The sequence below is a fragment of the Macrotis lagotis genome, chromosome 6 (genome assembly GCF_037893015.1).
Source record: "Macrotis lagotis isolate mMagLag1 chromosome 6, bilby.v1.9.chrom.fasta, whole genome shotgun sequence".
NCBI lineage: Eukaryota > Metazoa > Chordata > Mammalia > Peramelemorphia > Peramelidae > Macrotis > Macrotis lagotis.
This window is the reverse complement of record NC_133663.1, coordinates 173,620,537-173,641,033: the sequence shown is the minus strand read 5'-3', so window position 1 is coordinate 173,641,033 and position 20,497 is coordinate 173,620,537.

Sequence of the window (20,497 nt, the reverse complement as noted above, 5' to 3'; positions counted from 1 at the left end):
CCATGTTGATGTTAGAGATGCTTTAATTTGCATTTCTCTAATAAGTAATGATTTGGAGCAGTTTTTCATATGACTATGGATTTCTTTGATTTACTTAGCTGTAAATTCCCTTTGAATATCCTTTGACCATTTGTCAATTGGAGAATGGCTTGGTTTTGTTGAAAATTTGACTCAGTTCTCTGTGTATTTTAGAATGAGTCCTTTTCAGAAATAATAGTTGCAAAAATTGTTTCCCAATTAACTACATTTCTTTTGATCTTGGTTAAACTGGTTTTGTCTGTGCAAAAGTTTTTTAATTTAATGTAGTCAAAATTATTTAGTTTGTTTTGAATGATGTTCTCTATCTCTACCTTGGTCATAAACTGCTTCCCTTTCCATAGTTCTGAGAGGTAAACTACTCCTTGATCTAGTTTTCTTATAATATTGTTTTTTATGTCTAAATCATGTATCCATTTTGATGTTATCTTGGTATAGGGTGTGAGGTGTTGGTCTAATCCAAGTTTCTTCCATACTAACTTCAATTTTCCCAACAGTTTTAATTTAAGAGAGAAGTTTTCATCCCAATAGCTGGACTCTTTGGGTTTATCAAATAGGAGATTACTAGAATCATTTCCTGCTATTGCACCTAATCTATTCCACTGATTCACGACTCTATTTCTTAGCCAATACCAGACAGTTTTGAGGACCAATGCTTTATAATATAATTTTAAATCTGTTAAGGCTAAGCCACCTTCTTTTGGACTTTTTCCTTTTATTCATTGAATCCCTGGAAATTCTTGACTTTTTATTTCTCCATATAAATGCACTTACAACTTTTTCTAACTCATTAAAGTAATTTTTTGGAATTTTGATTGGGAAGGTGCTAAACAAGTGGTTTAGTTTTGGTAGAATTGTCATTTTTATTATATTAGCTCGACCTGTCCATGAACAGTTGATGTTTGACCAGGTATTTAAATCTGATTTTATTTGCATGAGAAGAGTTTTGTAATTGTTTTCAAAAAGGTTTTGAGTCTGCCTTAAGGATAAATGGAAGATCATGTACTTGTGGAGTACAGACTTGATAAATTCCCAGATCACCTAAGAAGAATGCCACCTTGATTCACTTTTTTCTGGCTATGAAGTCAAAGGCATGAGATTCTTCTGACTCATGCAATAGGTAAACAAAGGATTTGTTTTGAGGTGTCAATATCCTTTGTTTACCTATTGCATGAGTCAGAAGAATCTCATGCCTTTGACTTCATAGCCAGAAAAAAGTGAATCAAGCTGGCATAACCACTCTTTCCTTTAGAGTTGAAGACATTAGTCACCAAGATAGACTTGAATTAAGGAGAAAAACTTTCTCAAAAATTAGAGTTGTCTTAAACCATCTTTAAACTGAAATGGTCTTTTTTTGGCAAGCATAAGTTTCTTCTTTGCTGAGATCATCCAAAGAAGATGGAATGCTATATTTTGGATGCTATACATAGAATTTCTGTTCCATTACAATTTGAACAAAATGATGTTTTTTTAGTACCTCAGAATGTCAAACATCTGTAATTTCGTGATTTTCTAATCATGAACTTCAATACCTTGTTCATTCCATATTCTCCATGTTCATCTACGAGATTCTTCCTTCTTGCTTCCAAAAATAGTAGGCATATACAAGTGTATATAAGATTTTGCAAAGTAGGGTGATCCTTGGATCCTACTCAACTTTTGTCATTTACTAACTTTGTAAACTTGAACAAGTCACTTTGTCCTTTAACTTCTATTCTATCATATGTAAAATCTTGAAGTTATGCCTTCATTACCTATAGGAATATGCTAAGCTTCAAATGATTTTTTTTATTGGGCATATATGTCATTCAGGTCACCAACATAGATACTCTTACCACCTGGACATTCTGCCTTAGTTGATTTCCTAAACATCAACCTTTACTTTCTCTGACCATTCCATTTTTTCCACTCCTGTCAAAATGCTGATGAGAATCACTGGAATGAAAAGATTCCTTTTAGATGAACATTCAATTTTTAGTAATCCTATTGAACTCATACTAATTTCCTGTGACATTGATTAATATGCTTCCTCTTCTCTTCAATCCAATTCATTGTACTTAGATGGCATGATTTACCTTCTTCCCTGTGAAGATTGAAGTCATTTGACTAGCACTATCTCAAAATAACTCATGCACTCCAAAATATTTTCTAAAAAGCAATACCCATTGTCTTATTTCTCCATTTTGTAAAAGAGGAATGTTAAAGTTCAACCCTTTGTTTAGCTTCTAAAGGTTATTAGCTGGTGCCCCTCTATTTTCTTGCCTCCATAGAAACTTTATCATTAAACATTCTGTACTTCCAACCAAACGTGTTACTAAAATTGCCCATGAATGTTCTGAATTTTCTCTATGCTTTTGGTCATAGTCTGTTAGTACACATCTCCTTATCTCTACCTCTTGGATTCCTATCCAATTCTTTAAAAAACCTTCAACAACCACAAAAACTTCCTTAATCTTTCCTGTATTTCTCCAGTCAATATTATTTCTTCCTCTTCTATCAATTTATCATGATTTTATTCTCTAACTGTATGTATCATTTTCTATAGATCATGAATGTCATAAATCTAGTGATACCCTTAGGTTTTGAAGGCACTGTCTTCATTAAGACTTATTCCTGTCTAGTCACATGAGCCAGTGAAGTTGGAACAGGATTTTTCATAAATGTTATGGAGAAAAAAATGAGCACCCAATTAACTCTCATGGAAAAAAATTAATTGTAATTGAGATAGGAAAGAAAAGTCAGCAGCCTGTAGGATACTTTCAGTATGTAAGATCTCATTTGAAAGATTGTGAAACTCTCCTGAAAACCACTACTTCTTATTATCCAGTGCCCATTAACTATTCAGTTCCATTTTTTAACTCTTCATTCTATGACATTTTTTTTTAGTTTTTGCAAGGCAATGGGGTTAGCTTGCCCAAGGCCACACAGCTAGGTAATTGTTAAGTGTCTGAGGCTGGATTTGAATTCAGGTACTCCTGACTCCAAGGCCAGCACTCTATCCACTGTGCCACTTAGCTGCCCCTTCTATGACATTTTTCAGTTAGATTTTCTTCACTGGGTTACCACAAAGTGATTGATGTTAAATAAATCAGGCTTGTGGAATGAATCATGTATAATTTTCTTATATAACTCTAGTGTTAGATTTTCTTTTCTATTTCTGCTTCATTCTGAATGAATCCAAAGATGTTTCTTCCTTAGTATGCAACTTTCCTAGTGGCTTGCACCCCAGGGAAAAGAGGGAGACAATTAAAAATAGCCATGATAAAAAACTTTCCTTTAAAATTCTGGAATAAAAAATTGTTTTTGGGTTAAGATAGGTGGAAAAAAATCTAAACCCCCATACTATTTTTGGGTGAAGAATTATACTTCTGTGGACACTGACCAAGTGCTTTTAATACCCACATTCTCCTATATGGATTAAAATGCATATAGAAATGTTAATCTATTATATTTGACCTTTTTTCTTTCCTTTTCTATTCATTGTCCAAACCCACAACCAGTCTCCAACATTCCCTTTTGAAGGACATAATTTCACAAATCTGGGAAAACAACTGCTCTCTGGACAGACATTTCAATTCTTCTGTTTTCAGTTGCACTCATATTTTGACTCTATAGATTCATAGGAGATTCCTCTGCAATAGCTTACATGAACTTCTTCTGTAACCCAAAGGAATGAGAATAAAGCATTAACTTCAATGTATGCATTTCATATTCGAGAGAGATTGAAGCCCATGTTGCACAAAGACTAGAGAACTAAAATATGTAAGGAATTTAGACATAAGGTTTTCTAACATTGTGTAATAAGCATATGGAATACATTGGCTAAAGTGGCCATCAAAGAAAATAATATAAATGAGCTTAAGAAACAGACATTTTTACATAAGGAAGAGGATTAAAGTATATACCAAGAAGTCAGGAGGTGGAATTATGATAAAAGTGGACAGACTATTTGAGCCACATGGCATTTTTCAATTCATCCAACAATATATAAATACATATGTTAATTAAAACATTCTCCTAAAAGACAGTGCATAGGTTAAACATGCTTAGAATTAAACTTGCCTATGCCTAGGGCATAATTTACATAGGTGGTTAGAATACATGTCTATTTAATGAAAAGCATACTTCCAAAGTATGAAGAAAATAGTAGATTTTAAGAAATACTGTTATGCTACTGTACCCCAGTGTCATTTTAATACAAAGAAAATTCCACTGATCAAGTCCAAGATAGGATTTTTCTTATGTAATTCAGTTCTGTTTTCTGTGAAAATATTTTGAATTTAATGATCAGTTTTAACATTTTTCACCTTTCAGAATATTTTCAGGATAATGTTATTAAGATACACTCACAATTTTATCTAGTAAAAGGGTTTTTCCCCCTACTTCTATATAAACCATCACATAATTGTGACTAATTGCATTAATTTTTTCTAATATGGAATGATTTTTATATCTATGGAATGTATTCGATTATGACAAATTAAGTATTTTCTCAAATTTTATCTACAGTGCCCTTGTACTATTCCTTCATCTTAAAAGTTTTAAAAAGTAGTCACTGGAAGTTCCTTCTTTATTATGGATGAAAATATCTAAAAATCAAGAACTTGCACTGTTTTTAATACTTGAAGGTTTGCAAATATAAATAGAAGAAAAACAAAAATGTCTCTCTCCCCATTATTATTTTATATAACTGTAGAAATAGAAGCTATAGTATAATAGTGGAAATGATAAAAGATAGAAACATTGACCAAGAGATAGAATTAGCCTTATTTTCCATTGACATGGGGGTACATTTAAAATATTCTTGGGAATTGCTGAAGAAAATAATTAAAATAATTGAAAAACTGCAAGGAGGTATAGAATTAAAAATAAATTAATAAAATAAAGATTTCAATATAACAATAAAAGAGGGAAAAAACTTATAAAATGGATTCCATTGCAAATAACTACAAAATGAAGAAGATATATCAGAGTTAACATACCACAAAACACAATCTGTATACCCCTACATAATTACAGAAATAAGAAAATTACAGAAATATTTCCTCTGCATTGCTAAGCCTAGTCAATAGATTAGAAATGATATTACCAAAATTAATGTGCCTATTTAGTATTTATGACAATCAAATTCCCTAAAAGATGCTTTATTGAACTAGATAAAATAATAGAGACGGTCTTTGAGTGGAATGAGAGGTCAAGAATTTCAAGGGAAATGCTGAGAAAAAATATAATGAATAGAAGGCATAACATTACCAGACATTAATCTATTCAATAAGACAATAAATGTCAGAATTGTATCATTCTGGTTAAAAACGAGAGAGAAGAAAAAGAAATAGTATATCAAGTTAAACAAAATCAGTAAGTAGAATATTCTGGCTTTTCAAAAATAGTAACAAATTTCTGGGAAATGTGAATTGCTAAGAAAACTGAAACACAGTCCTAAAGTTTATATATAGTTTGTAAACTGAATATCTTTTCTTGAATGCACTTTTTAAATTCATTTTTTGAAGAAAGATTCTAGAAATGAGCAATATTTATGCTTTATTTTTGTGACTTCAATAGCATTACTCAGGTTTACAATAGAAACAACAATCCAGAGTCTAAGAAAAATCTGAATTTTCTTCCTTTCTGGAAGAATGAAACTTATCTAAACTAATCAAAAGTTGGATCTTCCATGACAGAACCAAGATGGTAGAGTAAAAGGTCCTGACTCCCGAAAGCTCTCCCCCAAATTACTCCAATACATTTAAATAATGACTAACAAATTCTGGAGTGGCAGCATCCACAAAAAAAGATAGAGTGAAATAATTTTCCATTCTAAGACATCTTGGAATATCTGAGGGAAGGGTATGCTAAAACTTGGGTTCAAAAGGATCTGTAGCACAGCCTGACCACACTGGTAAGAACTAGCTTCAAATACTCAAGAACAGAGCAGGGGCACCTGGTTCCTTGGGAGTGGTATTAGTATTCAGACCTCTAGGCCCAGGAATTGCCAAGGAAAATTGAGATCAGTAGGAAATCTGATGCACCAGGGTGAAAAAGAAACCTAGTTCAGGACATGTCTCTGTGACCTGGTCTCAGGGGACTGGAGAGAGCCACCTGGCAACCTAGAAGTTGTTTCCAGAGTACCCAGCCTTGCTATTCCAAAGCAGGACTTTGTTGCCTCACCCATTCTTAGATCCAGATCTAAGTCTCTGGAAAATAAGCAGAAGAACAACAGTACTTATTGCCTGCAGTGGAGTAGGGACCCTCCTCACAGTTCCATGGCAGAAAGGAGTGTTTGTGGTCATCCTCAGTCATAGCCTCTTTGGGGGAATAGAAGATCTCTTTAGAGATCTTTGGGGGGAATTGAAAACTTGCAGCTCCCTGAAAATAGCAGAAAAAACCCTCAAAAACCTGGGAGAGAGGATCCTCCACTTTGGAACCTAAGCCCCAACTTACAAAAGAATATTAAGTCATAGACCAGTGAAATGAGCAAACAAGAAAAGAAAAAACATATGACCATAGATAATTATTTTGATCCTATGGAAGATCAAAATACATACTCAGAAGATAACAAATTCAAAGCTTCTTTATCTAAAGTCTCCAAGAAAAATATAAATTGATCTCAGGCTATGGAAGAGCTCAGAAAAAATATTGAAAATCAAGTAAGGGAGGTAGAGGAAAAAAGTGGGAAGGTAAATGAGAATGATGCAGGAAAATCATGAAAACCAAGTCAGCAGCTTGGTGAAAGAAATAAAGAAAAATACAGAAGAAAATAACATCTTAAAAATGTGTTTGAGTCAAATGGAAAAGCAGTCCAAAAGATCAATGAGAGGAAGAATATTTTAAAAAGCAGAATTGTTCGGATGGAAAAAGGAGATACAAAATCTCTCTGAAGAAAATAAATCCTTAAAATGTAGAATGGAGATGAAGGAAGCAGATGGCTTTGTGAGAAATCAAGAAACAATAAAACAAAGTTAATAGAATAAAAAACTAGAAAAACATGTGATATATTTCATTGGAAAAACTGCTGATCTGGAAAAAAATGATCCAGAAGACATAATTTAATAATTATTGAACTACCTGAAAGTCATGAACAAAAATAATTTTTCAAGAAATGCTTCAGGAAAACTGTCCTGATATCATAGAAGCAGAGGGTAAAAATAGAAATTGAAAGAATTTACCAATCACCTTCTGAAAGAAATCCTACAATGAAACTCCCAGGAATATTATAGCCAAATTTAAGAAATCCCACATCATGGAGATAATATTGCAAGTAACTCGAAAACTACAATTCAATTATCATGGAACTACAGTCAGGATAATCCAAGATTTAGCAACTTCTACATTAAGGATCTGTAGGTCTTGGAATATAATACTCTGGAAGGCAAAAGAGCTTGCATTGCAACAAAAAATCAACTACCCAACAAAACTGAAATCCTCTTACAGGAGAGAAGGTGAATATTCAATGAAATAGGAGACTTTCAAACTTTTCTGTTGAAATGACCAGAGCTTAACAGAAAGTTTGATCTTCAAGTACAAGACTCAAGTGAACCATAGAGAGAGTAGACAGGAAGGACAAATCATGAGGTACATTTATGTTGAGCTGCTTATATTCCTGCATGGGAAGATGATATTGATAATTCATATAAACTTTCTCATTTATCAAGACAGTTATATAGACAAGGTACAGGAAGGAGCTGAATATGAAAGTATAATATATTATAATGATAGAATCAATGGGCAAGGAAGAAATGTACTGGGCGAAAGGGAAAGCGACAGAATGGGGTAAGTTATTTTGCATAAAAGAAACAAGAGAAAGCTTTTGCAATGTAGTGGAAAAGGGGGAAAATGAGAGTCTTGAGTGAACCTTACCCTCATCAGAATTGGGTCAGAGTGGAATAACATAAACACTCAATTGTGTATAGAAATCTATCTTGACCTAGCAGATAAATGTAGAGAAAGGAATGAAAGAAAGGGGACACGGGGAGGGAACAGAGGAGTGTAGGTGATAGAAGAGAGGGAAGATTGTGGGAGAGGGAGTCAAATGCAACACATTTTTGAGGAGGGACAAGGTGAAAGGAGGGAGAGAGAATGGAATAATGGGGTGGGGGAATAGGTTGGAGGGAAATACGGCTAGCATTACCAACTGTGGGAAAAATATTGAAACAATTTCTCTGATAGACTTATGACAAAGAATGGTATCTGTCCCCCTCCCCCAACTAAAAGAATTGGATTCCTTCTCATGGTATATGTATCCTAGATTGCTTTGAAATGCACTTGTGAAAAATTCAGATTAGATAATATAAATGTGTAATTATAATCAACATAAAAATGTTAAGCATGTAAATGGAAGGGATAACTCATAGTTACCATTTGGAAAGGGATTTATGTTCAGAGATGGACAGGGATAAATTTTTCCTGCATTTTAAGTAATATTAGTCTGTCATATTATACTCTTAACATATATGCACATAAATACATATATACATATATCACACATACATAACAAATAAATGTTGCATGTGTATATGAATGTGTGAATATTTATGAGTATAACACAACTTAATTGTGAACATATTCAGATGTTCCACATGTAAAAGCATTGAGCATTTTATATGAACTGAAGAGAGTGATTATAAAGAAGTAATGATTAAAATTGATATCATTGAAATTGTTCAATGAAGGCCTTAAATATTGATTACATTTAGCATGTTTATATATTTATTGATGGGAAGGAGAAAACATATTGTTGGGACAATTTATTGAATACTTTAACCAAAGCAGTTTGTATTCATGAATTAATTTTCATTCAAATTACAATAGGGCACATCATTACAGAAATTATATAATCAAAGATTCCCAAAGACAATGTCAACAAAGTTATGTGATGATGCTCCTAGTACGGAAAAGCTTCAAGTAAGGGATAGAAATCAAGAAATAGATTTTTTGTCTGTGTTTCACTGGATACAATAAAATTTATAACAGCTCATCCTTTAAAAATGAATCATAGAAAAAGTATAATCAACCATACAACAACTCACAAACAATATCTACTAATGTATAGAGTACCTTATCTATGTCAATGGAGAAATTTACCAAATTGATAAATTTATAAATTATTGACTCACTGAAGAAAACATTTTAATAGGATGTCATACAAACGCATTGCAAGGCATTGGTCATGGCCTTGTCTTGTTCAATACTATTATCTTTGACTTAGAAATGTGCTTTAAAATTTTTCATTTGATATAAAACTGGAAGGGATAGTTAATTCACTGTATTATAGAATATGTCAAAATATTTTTTAATTGAATTTCAATATTTCAATGTACTCAATATTTCAAAAAAATCATCATTTAACCATATTAAAGGACTGGTTAAAAGGACTTTTTAACTAGATGGAATCTAAATATGGTGACCAAGTTAAGTTTAGTCCTAGTACAACCTGATTACCTAAAAATAGGTTCAAACACTTTATTCATAGTTTAGCTTAAACAACTCAAACTTTATACTCCTGGGGAAATAAAAGGTTTAAGCTTAATTTTTATTCATAGCTAGAATGTCTCTAAAAATTGGAAAGTGAAATGTATACAATAAATGTATACAATAAAATAACTACAATGTATACAATAAATAAACATAAAAATAAACATAAAAAAATAAGATATGTCAATCATTTGTTTCCTACGTGAAAAAAATTCTAAAAATAGTCTTGCAAATGCACATTGATAAGACTTGAGTAATCATTAACATAACTTAAAACTGTCTGGTTTTCTTAATGATTAAGATTTAAATCTCTCAGAATATAAAGCATTTGTTGGAATTACTGGTTAGCCACAAGACCATCAGACTTATTTGCAAAACCAGACTGTAACTTGGGCTCATTTTCTTTTCAGTTGTTATTTTCTTCAGTTTAGAAACTGTCTCAGACATAGATTCAAATATTTGTTTCAGTTGGAAGCAGCATGTTATATAGGGCACGGGACTTTTAGAGACAATAGATGCGAATCATCTCCCTGTTTTAATACTTAAAATATTTGTGAACTTGGTTAAATAATTAAAATTGCTTGTATATCATTTTCTATATTTGTGAAGTAGAAGTAATACTTATATTAGTTACTTCATATTGTTATAAGTAAATTGTTTTGTAAATCCTAAATTTCTAGAGAAATCTGAGTTATTTTTATTGGCCTTCTTTTCCAATTCTCAATCATGAGTATATAATGCTACATACTGAGAGAAAATAAAAGAGGGAGAGGTTCTGTTGGTCTACCCTGTTGGGGATGAGAAGGGATGATTTGCTCCAACTTTTTCCCACCACATTCTAGTCTTTGTGTTTCAAGGTCAATCATATTGCTTTTACAATTTATGCTAAGAAAATACAAGCACATCTGATGTTGGCTTTACCAATTTCACAGTATAGCTAAAACCAGAAGGTTGCGTTTCAATAGTTTGAAGATTACAGTAAGAGTTTGAGAACTGATGATTAGAGAATCAGGCACAAACAGATATATATATATATATGAAATTTATAGGTGCTTTCAAATTACTTCAGCATAAAATGTAAGGACTATGAGAGACACAATCTTGAGGTATCCTAATAGATTACTAGAGCTTGTTCTAGTAATTGCCAATAAGTTTGTTTAAACTTATTGTTCTGAACTGCCGCCAAATTGCAATTTGGGGCCTGAATTTAACAGGAAAATTATATACCCATTGTTTTCCCCTTTGTTTTGTAAATCAACCAATTTAAATGCCATTCATCTTAGCTGGTATATAAGCATTTCAAGGATATTTCTATACCTATTCCAGTATTATTGAAATTTGAATTAAGAAATAAAAAGAACAAATTTGAATCAATGAAAACATAGTATACCTATATCTGAATAATTCATACTTTTTAGTTATAACACTCTGCTCTCTGTGCACACACACACACACACACACACACACACACACACACACACATATATATTCCCCAACTTCATAAATATAAAATTTTAATCTTAAGAAGAATGAGTGATTTATTTGCCTGCAGGCATAGAAAATATTCTTTCATTATGAGATAAATACTACTAAAATTACAGTAGCTCGTTAAGTCTAGTACAAGTATCATCTGTACCAATAATAAAAAGAAGTACAGATGGAACCAATGAGTCATTTAATCACTATAGAGATTTATCCTACATACAATCATCTCCAGTAATGTCACTCAACAATAACCTTTATACAAAATTATAATCAAGTCCTACCTTGAGTCAGGAGATCGTATTTATGACATACTTTGGCCATTCTTATGAATAAAACCAAGCTTTCAGCCCTAGACCAGACCAGGTGCAATCTTTCAATGCTGGCCCAGTTCCAGTAGAAATCACTGTTTTCTACTTTTGGAAAGACCCAATTTACATATAATATTCCAGAAAACAAAGCAGCTAAGATTATAAAGAAGAATCACCTAAAAAAACTGACTAATCCTTAAAGCAGGGAAATGGCTATTTGAAGAAATAGATCAGGGCTGAATAGAAAATTTGATGCTCAAACACAAGACACAGGAGAAGCATAAAAAGAGGAATCAAAGGAATTTAATAAGATAAAACTGTTTATATTCCACATGGAAGATGAAACCTATAATTCTAAAGATTTTTTTTTCTGTTAGAATATTTAGAAGGAATATCAATAGACAAAGGACAAAGGTCTGAGTTGATTGTAATGGAATGATAGTTACAAAAAATTAGAAGGTAGTGTAGGGATAAAAGAGGTAAAATGTAATTCATTTTCTCACATAAAAGGCATATAAACGAACTTTGATAGTAGAGGGGAAGATAAAGGGGTAAGACAGGCAATGTTCAAACTCTCCTCAGAGTAAGGGAATAACATACAAGCTCAGATGGATTTAAAAATCTGTCATTATATGATAAGTAGGAGAGAAACAGAAAAAAGAAGGGATAAGGTTGCTAGAAAAAAATGTGGATTAGGGGAGGTGGTCAGGAACAAAACTATTTTGAGATGGTATAGTGTAAAGGGAGAGATTGAAGGACAAATAGGAAAAAAGCAGAATGAAGGGAAATAAATGATAGTCATAATGTGAACATGAATTGAATGAACTCGCCCATAAATTGGAAGTGGATAGCAGAGTGGATTATGAACCAGAATCCTACGCATTTCATTTGAAGAAACACACTTGAATCAGAGAGGCTCACAGACATCAATGTAAAAGACTGAAGGAAAATCTTTTCAGCTAAAGTTAAAAAAAAAGAAAAACTAGTAAGGTATAATTATGATCTCAGCAAAGAAAAACAATAATAGATCTAATTAAAACATAATGGGGAAAATTACATTTTGCTAAAAATTAATAAAGACAATGAAGTAATATCAATATTAAATATATGTGACATATGGTATAGCATACAAATTCTTAAAGGAAAACCTAAATGAGTTACAGAAGGAAATAGACAATAAAACCACACTAGTAGCTTAATTCTAAGAACAAAAACAAAAAAAACAGAAAGACTTTAAGAGGGGTGAATAGAAAAGTTAGATATAGGTTTCTGGGGAAAAAATTGAATGGGTATAAAAGGAAAATACCTTTTTTTCAGTTGTACATAGCACATTAAAACTCAACATATAGGGGCAGCTAAGTGGGGCAGAGGATAGAGCACTGGCCCTGGATTCAGGAGGAACTGAGTTCAAATCGGGTCTCAGACACTTAATACTTATTTGGATGACCTTGAGCAATTCACTTAACCCCAATGCCTTGCAAGAAACAAACCAAAACCTGATCATAAATTAGTGTAAAGCTGTCCAGCCTTAGGTTATCTTAGAGTCACATTAAAATAAAACAATTACTGGAGGTCTAAAAAATAAATCAGAACAAAAAATACAATACACAAATATAGTAATTAATTTTTAGTCTTACCTGAGGCTTAGAAAACACTGCAAAAAGTCTTGATAATTTCAAATTCTTTGAAAGTGGGGAAATGCACATCATTAATATAACAAGCAAAGGCATCAAACATGAAAGCAAGCACAAAACAACACAATATTGTAAAGGTAGGTACATACTGACTAGTTTGCATTGTACCAATGGAAGACATCCCAGAGATTGATTGAAAATTATGTGCATTATGTTCCATTGGAAATACTGCTTAAAAATACCAAAAGAAATTAACATCAACAAGATTATTTATTTGTAAATGGATTTAAATATCTAACATCATGCAAATTATTATTTTATTTTTTTGCCTGTGAAAATTAAAACCCACAGGTGGGCAGCATAAAATCACACTGTAGGCCAAGACATTATTTTGTATAGCTTTGTTTTAGGGCATAAAAACCTCACAGTTAAATGCAAAAATTGGAAATATTAAATATATCCTTTTGCATTCATAATATTAAAAAATTACATTCAATAAAGGGCCACAGAATATTAATTTTAAATAAATTGAAAATAAAGCACTCTAATTCTAAAGACTTCATGTATCAAAGAAAAAATCACAGAAATAATGAATAATTTTATTAATGAGAATTACAGCAATAATAGAGTAAAATAAATTTATGTTATGTAGCCAAAGCAGTACTTATAGGAAACATACCTTGTTAGGGGCTGTTGTCTGTGAGAGCACTGCAGTTTATCTTCACCTGGTGTCCTTGAGCACCAGAGCCTTATTTTACTAAGTACCATGGGAGTGGATTAAGGGACTGGGAAGGATATTTAAGCACTGGTGTTTGGTTCAATAAACAGAGACCTTGGAGAACTTGGTGCACAAACTGAGAACTTACCTTCCTTTTCTCCCACCCCTTCAGTGCTCTCCTGGGCAAGACTGAGTGAGTTTAGAAAGGGACTCAACAGTACCTCTCTACATTTGCATCAATACAATTGAGAAAGATACAAAAATGAATCAGATATGCAACTTAAAAAAAATAGGAAAAAGTGCAAATTAAAAGTCACCAAATTAGAAATCCAAAAATCAAAAGAGAGAGGCAAATTTAAAGTTTTTAAAAAAGTTTATAAAGTAAAACCCAGTGTTGATTTTATTAATAAAAATAAATGATTAGTTAAGTTGATTAAAAAAAAGAAAAAGCCTAATTGCTAGAATCAAAAATTAATATAGTGACCATATCAGTAATAGAACTAGAAGAAATGTATAATTACCACCAAAGATGCAGAAAACATTTTTGAAAAAATACAATTCCGTTTCTAGATTAAAAAAAATAGAAAGCACAGGTCTAGGTCTATAAGAAGAGATCATAAAAAATGTGAAAGGTCCCTCATGTTCCAAAAGCAACTCTTTTTGTAATTGAAAAGAATTGGAAATTGAGGAGATGCCCAATTGGGGCATGGTCAAGCAAGTTATGGTACATGAATAAAATGGATTATTATTATTCTATAAGAAACCATAAATGGTTGGATGCTAGAGAAGCATGGAATGACTTTCTTGAGCAAAGGGACCAGAATCAAGAGAATAAGGTACACATTAACAACAATATTGTGAGATGATCAACCTTGATGGAAGCAGCTCCTCTCGGCAGTTCAGAGAGCTCAGGCAACCATATTGGACCCACTATGGACAATGTTATCCCAGTCCAGAGGAAAAGAAAACAAAATAAAACCAAAAAAAAACCCCACCCCTTCAGAATCTGATGAACACTATATCTCACTATATCTCATGCATCTCTTTGACCTAATCTTAGTTATTCATAAGGAAAATGACTACTATGTAAACATGTTTATCATAAATAAGTATGTATAATGTTAACTTGACTGTTTGCTGCTAAGGGGAGTGGAGTAGGAATGGAGGGTGGAAGGAAATTTTGTAACTTGAAACTACTTATGTATATGAACAAATGTTGAAAAACTTTCAAAACATTTATAAAAATAAAATATCAATAAAAATAGAAAGTGCAGGGATAAATGGAGTTTTTAAATAAATTAATTCTTAGTATCTAACTAAAACTACCAGTAAGCAATACTGTAAAGGTGATAAGCTAGAAATTTTCCAGACAAGACTGCACTAAAGTAAGGATGCCCACTATCATCACTATTATTTGTTATTATTCTAGACAGAAAAAGAAAATGACCGAATTAGAATAGGCAAAAAGGAAACAAACTTATCAATCTTTGCAGAGGATGAGATGGCATATTTAAAGAATCAGCTTAAAGATAGTTGAAAAATTTAGTAATTTTAGCAAAGTTGCATGGTATAAAATATATCCACATAAATTATTAGTATGTCTATTACCAAGAAAACCTAGTTAGGGAAATTCCAATTAAAATACTTGTAGATGACAAAAAAATACTTTGAAGTTTACCTGTCAAGACAACAAAGTAAATATATGAACACAATTACAAAACTTTTTTTTTCTATAAATAAATTTATATGTGAACGATTGGGAAAAAATACTGCTCATTGGTCGGCCTTGTCAACATAATAAAAAGAGAATAATTGCTAAATCAATTTCCTTCCTGAGTGCTGTACCAATCCAACTATGAAACATTGTTTTATTAAGCTAGAAAAAATAGTGAGAAAATTCATTTGTAAGAAACAAGGGAAATTAATGGGGAAAATGTGAGGGAAGGTATCTCACAAAATCAGTCCTCAAACTATATTATAAAGAAGTGGTCAGCAAAAGAATTTAATGTTAACTAAGAAATGGGATGGTAGATCAGTTGAGTATATTAGTTTCACAAGATACAAAAGCAGTAAATGATCATGTTAATCTAGTGTTTGATAAACCCCCAAATGACTAATATGAAAATTTCTTTATTAAAAAATATGTATGTACATTGCTAACCTGATTGTTCACTGTGAGTAGAGGGGTGTTGGGAAGGGAGAGTAGAAGCAAATTTTTTTATTTAAAAATATATATGTGCATATAAATGAAAACATAAAAATGAATTTAAAAAAGAAATAAAGTAACAAATTCCAGAATCAATTTATAAGTTTGATTAACATTTTTTTAAAGGAAGTTGGAGAGAATTTAAGGAAATTCTTGGCTTCTCTTCACCTTCTTGACTCTGCCATTTCTAATGAATAATTTAAAAAAAATTATAATTTCAGTATTTCATTCAGGTATTATCTTATTTTGGAATCCTGAAACTATCCCTTACAATATTGTTTATTCACTTAAAAGTTAGGTTTCTAAAGAACTAGTTATTTATATACTTCATATGTACTTGAATATGAGATACTACACATATTTAAAGTTCAAATTCTGCATAATCCCAAAAATTCGTGGTACCACTATTAGCCAAATATTATTAATGTATTTTCTTAGTGTGTAGGTGAGACTGTACTCAGCTATTCCTTTTACTATAATCATTAAATCTCTGTCCTCCCATTTATGTCTTAATATTAAAAATGTGTTGGGGGCGGCTAGGTGGCATAGTGGATAAAGCACTGGCCCTGGAGTCAGGAGTACCTGGGCTCAAATCTGGTCTCAGACATTTAATAATTACCTAGCTGTGTGGCCTTGGGCAAGCCACTTAACCACATTTGCCTTGCAAAAATCTAAAAATAAATGTGTGATTCACTTCCACTGTTCCCTTTTCTTTTTGGGGAATTTTTCATTTTAATGTCTCTGAAACAAGAATTGAAGAAATTCCTTCAAATCTTCAAATATTTTCAGATTTACACATAATCCAAATTATTGTATCTTTATTCCATTAAGATTTATTTTTACCACTCCTGTTTTTGAATCAGTTTTACAAAGCTTTCCTTTTCATTTTTTATGATAGTTCCTGAATAATCAATTTTTCTTGCTCTTTTTTTTCATGATTTGTGGTTACATTATTATACTCTTTGAAAATGGTCTTCTCACCTATTTTCCAGTCATGCTGCATATTTCTCTCTATTTTATGGTCTATATTCCATCTAGAATTGAAAAGTGCTCAGAATATTGCCTGACCAAGTACTACAAAATGCTAGCTATTATAATATAATAATCATGACTATTAGTGTCCTTTGAGCTATTTGTCATGTGCAATATTTCCTATTCTATTCCTTTACAGAGGTGATTCCTTTTTTAGCTAATTTGCTCCCTTTTCACCTCCTCTTAGAATCCTTACATTTCTTCAACATACAACTCAGAGATCAGGGATAAGTCATTGTCTTCTTTGATGTTCATATTGTCTTCCTTTTTAAATTAATTTATTATTTTGTATATACTTTACACTTACATAGGTGTGTACTTCCCATATTTTCTCTTCTTCCTCCATGAAAAAATTTAAATTCCTTGATGATAAGGACTTTTGTTTTCACTCTGTTATCTCTAATAACTGGCATATTTCCTGTAACATAGGAGACATAAATAATATTTATGAGATTGATGTGGATTTCATTGTGTGTTTTGTTTCTATAGCTCCTTCACTCATTGGGCTTCACATAGAAAGTGCTTCATAAATGTTTAGTGAGTTTAATTAAATTGAGTAGAGCCAAAGGAGAGGGTATTCAATTTAGTATATAATTAACTGATATTTTTGAAAGAATGAACATATGTGTGAATGGTTAAATGCTTTTGCAAATAAGCTGAATGATACCAATAGTGAGAAGTCCAGCAAAAATACATCCAGTCACTAGCAAGTTGTATGATATTCTAGATAATAGCATAAAATTTGTACATTAGGGTTTGTTCTTATTAGAATGGTATATCATTCTAATTAGCATAACCATTATCTTTTATTAGCATTCTTATAGTAAATAAATAACAGAGCATAACATAAATGAAGGTGAATATGCAAATGCATAATGCACACATGTCTTTATTAGTACATCTTTCTATATAACATTTTATTGCATTTTATTTGCTTTGCTGCTTTTATGATATCACCTGCATTTCCTAATACATCTCTTTTCTTTCTACCTCCCAGCAAGTCATCCCTTATAAAAAATACAAGAGAAAAAAAATTGCTACTACTGTCCAATGCATCAAAATGTCTGATGTTCTTGATAATTGTTTCAAAGTCATAGTCCTCCTCTTGATTGAAGGGGTGGGAAGGTAGGGAAATATGTTTTACAATTTCTTTTCTGGAGGAAAGTTAGTCTTTATAACTTCTTAGTTTTGTTTATATTATTAGTTTTTGCCATTCATTCAATTTGGATTCTTTTATCCAAAGTTAGGGGTTTTTTTTTTATAATTTTCCTAGTTGTTCTTATTCAATTAATGGTTTATCAATTTAATTGTCTTCTCATGCCTCTTTGTATTAATTATATTCACTGTTTCTTTAAAAAGTGTTTTCCACTATATACATATACAACTTGATTAACCATTCCCTAATCAGTGTCTATAGAGATTTCAGTTATTTCTCCAAAAAAATAAAGGTTACTATAAATAATTTGGGTATATAAGATCTTACTTTTTATCATTGTCCTTGTGGTGTGGATATGTACATACATATTAGAAAGATAGATATATTTGGAGAGAGAGAGAGAGAGAGAGAGAGAGAGAGAGAGAGAGAGAGAGAGAATCTCTAAATCTAGGGTATGAATATTTTAGCTACTTTCTTCCAAAAGTTCTAAATTTTTTTCCAAAATACTTGGCAAAATTCACAGTTTTATCAAAATGTGTTTTGTTCACTTCCTTGTATCTATTTATTCAGATAAATGCTACTAATTCCTTGAAACCCTTTGTACCTCTACTAAACATGTATTATATTCCTTTGTGTGCTTTAGTGATTTAGCCCTATCTCCATTATTGAATTATAGGTTCTTCAAGGGCAGACCCTATTTTTTTCAACTTTGTGGAGCAGATGAGGTGAACTTTCTGGAGGGTGTTGATAATAATCACACAAGTTATTTTGAGATCTTTGTCATTGGTTAGAATTCTCATATCAATGAATTCATAAATTCATATAAAATGTAAAAAACATCATTCATTTTGGAGAAAAAACAATGATGACTAAATATTTGTAGAATTTAAATCCAAATGATTATGTATCTTCTAATTATCATGTTTATAGTCTTTTAAGTGCTTTATGTGACTCCATTCTCTAATAATGCCAACAGTGTTATCTGACTCACATGTCTATGATTAAAATTTATGAAGCACTTTTTTCACAATAACACTTTGGAATAAATAACATGAGTATGATTATCTGCATTTTATAAGTGAAAAAAAATGAGACCAAGAGGCATAAACTGATTTATGGAATTTCACTCAAACAATAAGTATCATTAGATCTGAACCAAGATCTTTCAAATCCTATGCTTTTACCCCTATACAAATCAATCAGACTTTCTTATTTTCTGCTTTTGTTCAATATTTCTACTCTGCTTAAATCAGGCTACTTTACAAGGAATACTCTATTTCATCACATTGCATCATTTTCTTTTCTTCCATTTCTCCATATCACCACCTATGGAATATTCTACATTATTTGGTATGTTATTTCATGCCAATCATTCACTAACTTATTTCAAAGCTATTGACACCAAGAACTTCTTAGCATTTAGATGTAATAAAGTCTCAGCTCTACCTAGGATACATCTTACTCTGGCAAGCCCTTTTTTTTTTTGCAAGGCAAATGGGGTTAAGTGGCTTGCCCAAGACCACACAGCTAGGTAATTATTAAGTGTCTGAGACCGGATTTGAACGCAGGTACTCCTGACTCCAGGGCCGGTGCTTTATCCACTGCACCATCTAGCTGCCCCTGGAAAGCCCTTTTAATGTCAAAATAAATGTTTAAAATTTGTATGTAGCTCTGAACAAAGCTAATGACAATATTTGTGCATCTAAACTTTGGGTTCTGGATTTACTTTAAAGTAGGGTGGTATCCTTATTTTGTTTTATACATTTCTAATGTCTGAAAATACCTGAAAGTACGCAGTGTGAGTGAAAAAAATGAAATGAAATGAAATTTTCTTTGTATTAAATGATAAAAAAGAATTAAGATTGAAGATTAAAATATGAGTGACAAAATGATAGATATAATATGTTATGCATTCACATAAACACCTCTAGTCAGTAAGGTTAATGTGTTTAATTAAAAAATAAGTAGGAAAAGGAGAACCAGAAACTCACATGCAAACTGTCCCAAAGATCAAGTGAACCTGAATTATAAATTATATCATATATTAACTAAAATTCAAATCCTGGTAAGATATGCCAAATCCAGAAATCATTAAGCACTGTTTCTCAAGGCTTCTAGTACTATGATATGCAAATTCTAGACAAAATCCAGACCTCCAGAGATCCAGACCAATAGAACATCAAAAGATACTGATAGTGTTAGAATGATGATTTTGAAATTTTACTGAAAACTTTTAGATATGTTAATTAATTGACTCTAAGGTGACACAGTTAAAGTGACAATACTCCAAAGGGTATTCCAGTTGTAACAAGTTGCCTAAGGGAATTTCTCTTGGGTGAACCAAACAGGAATAGGAAGTGTGTTGTAGTGTATTTGTATTTGTCTTTGTGTTTGTGTGTGTGTGTGTGTGTGTGTGTGTGTGTGTATCTGTGTCTGTGTGACAGTACCAGA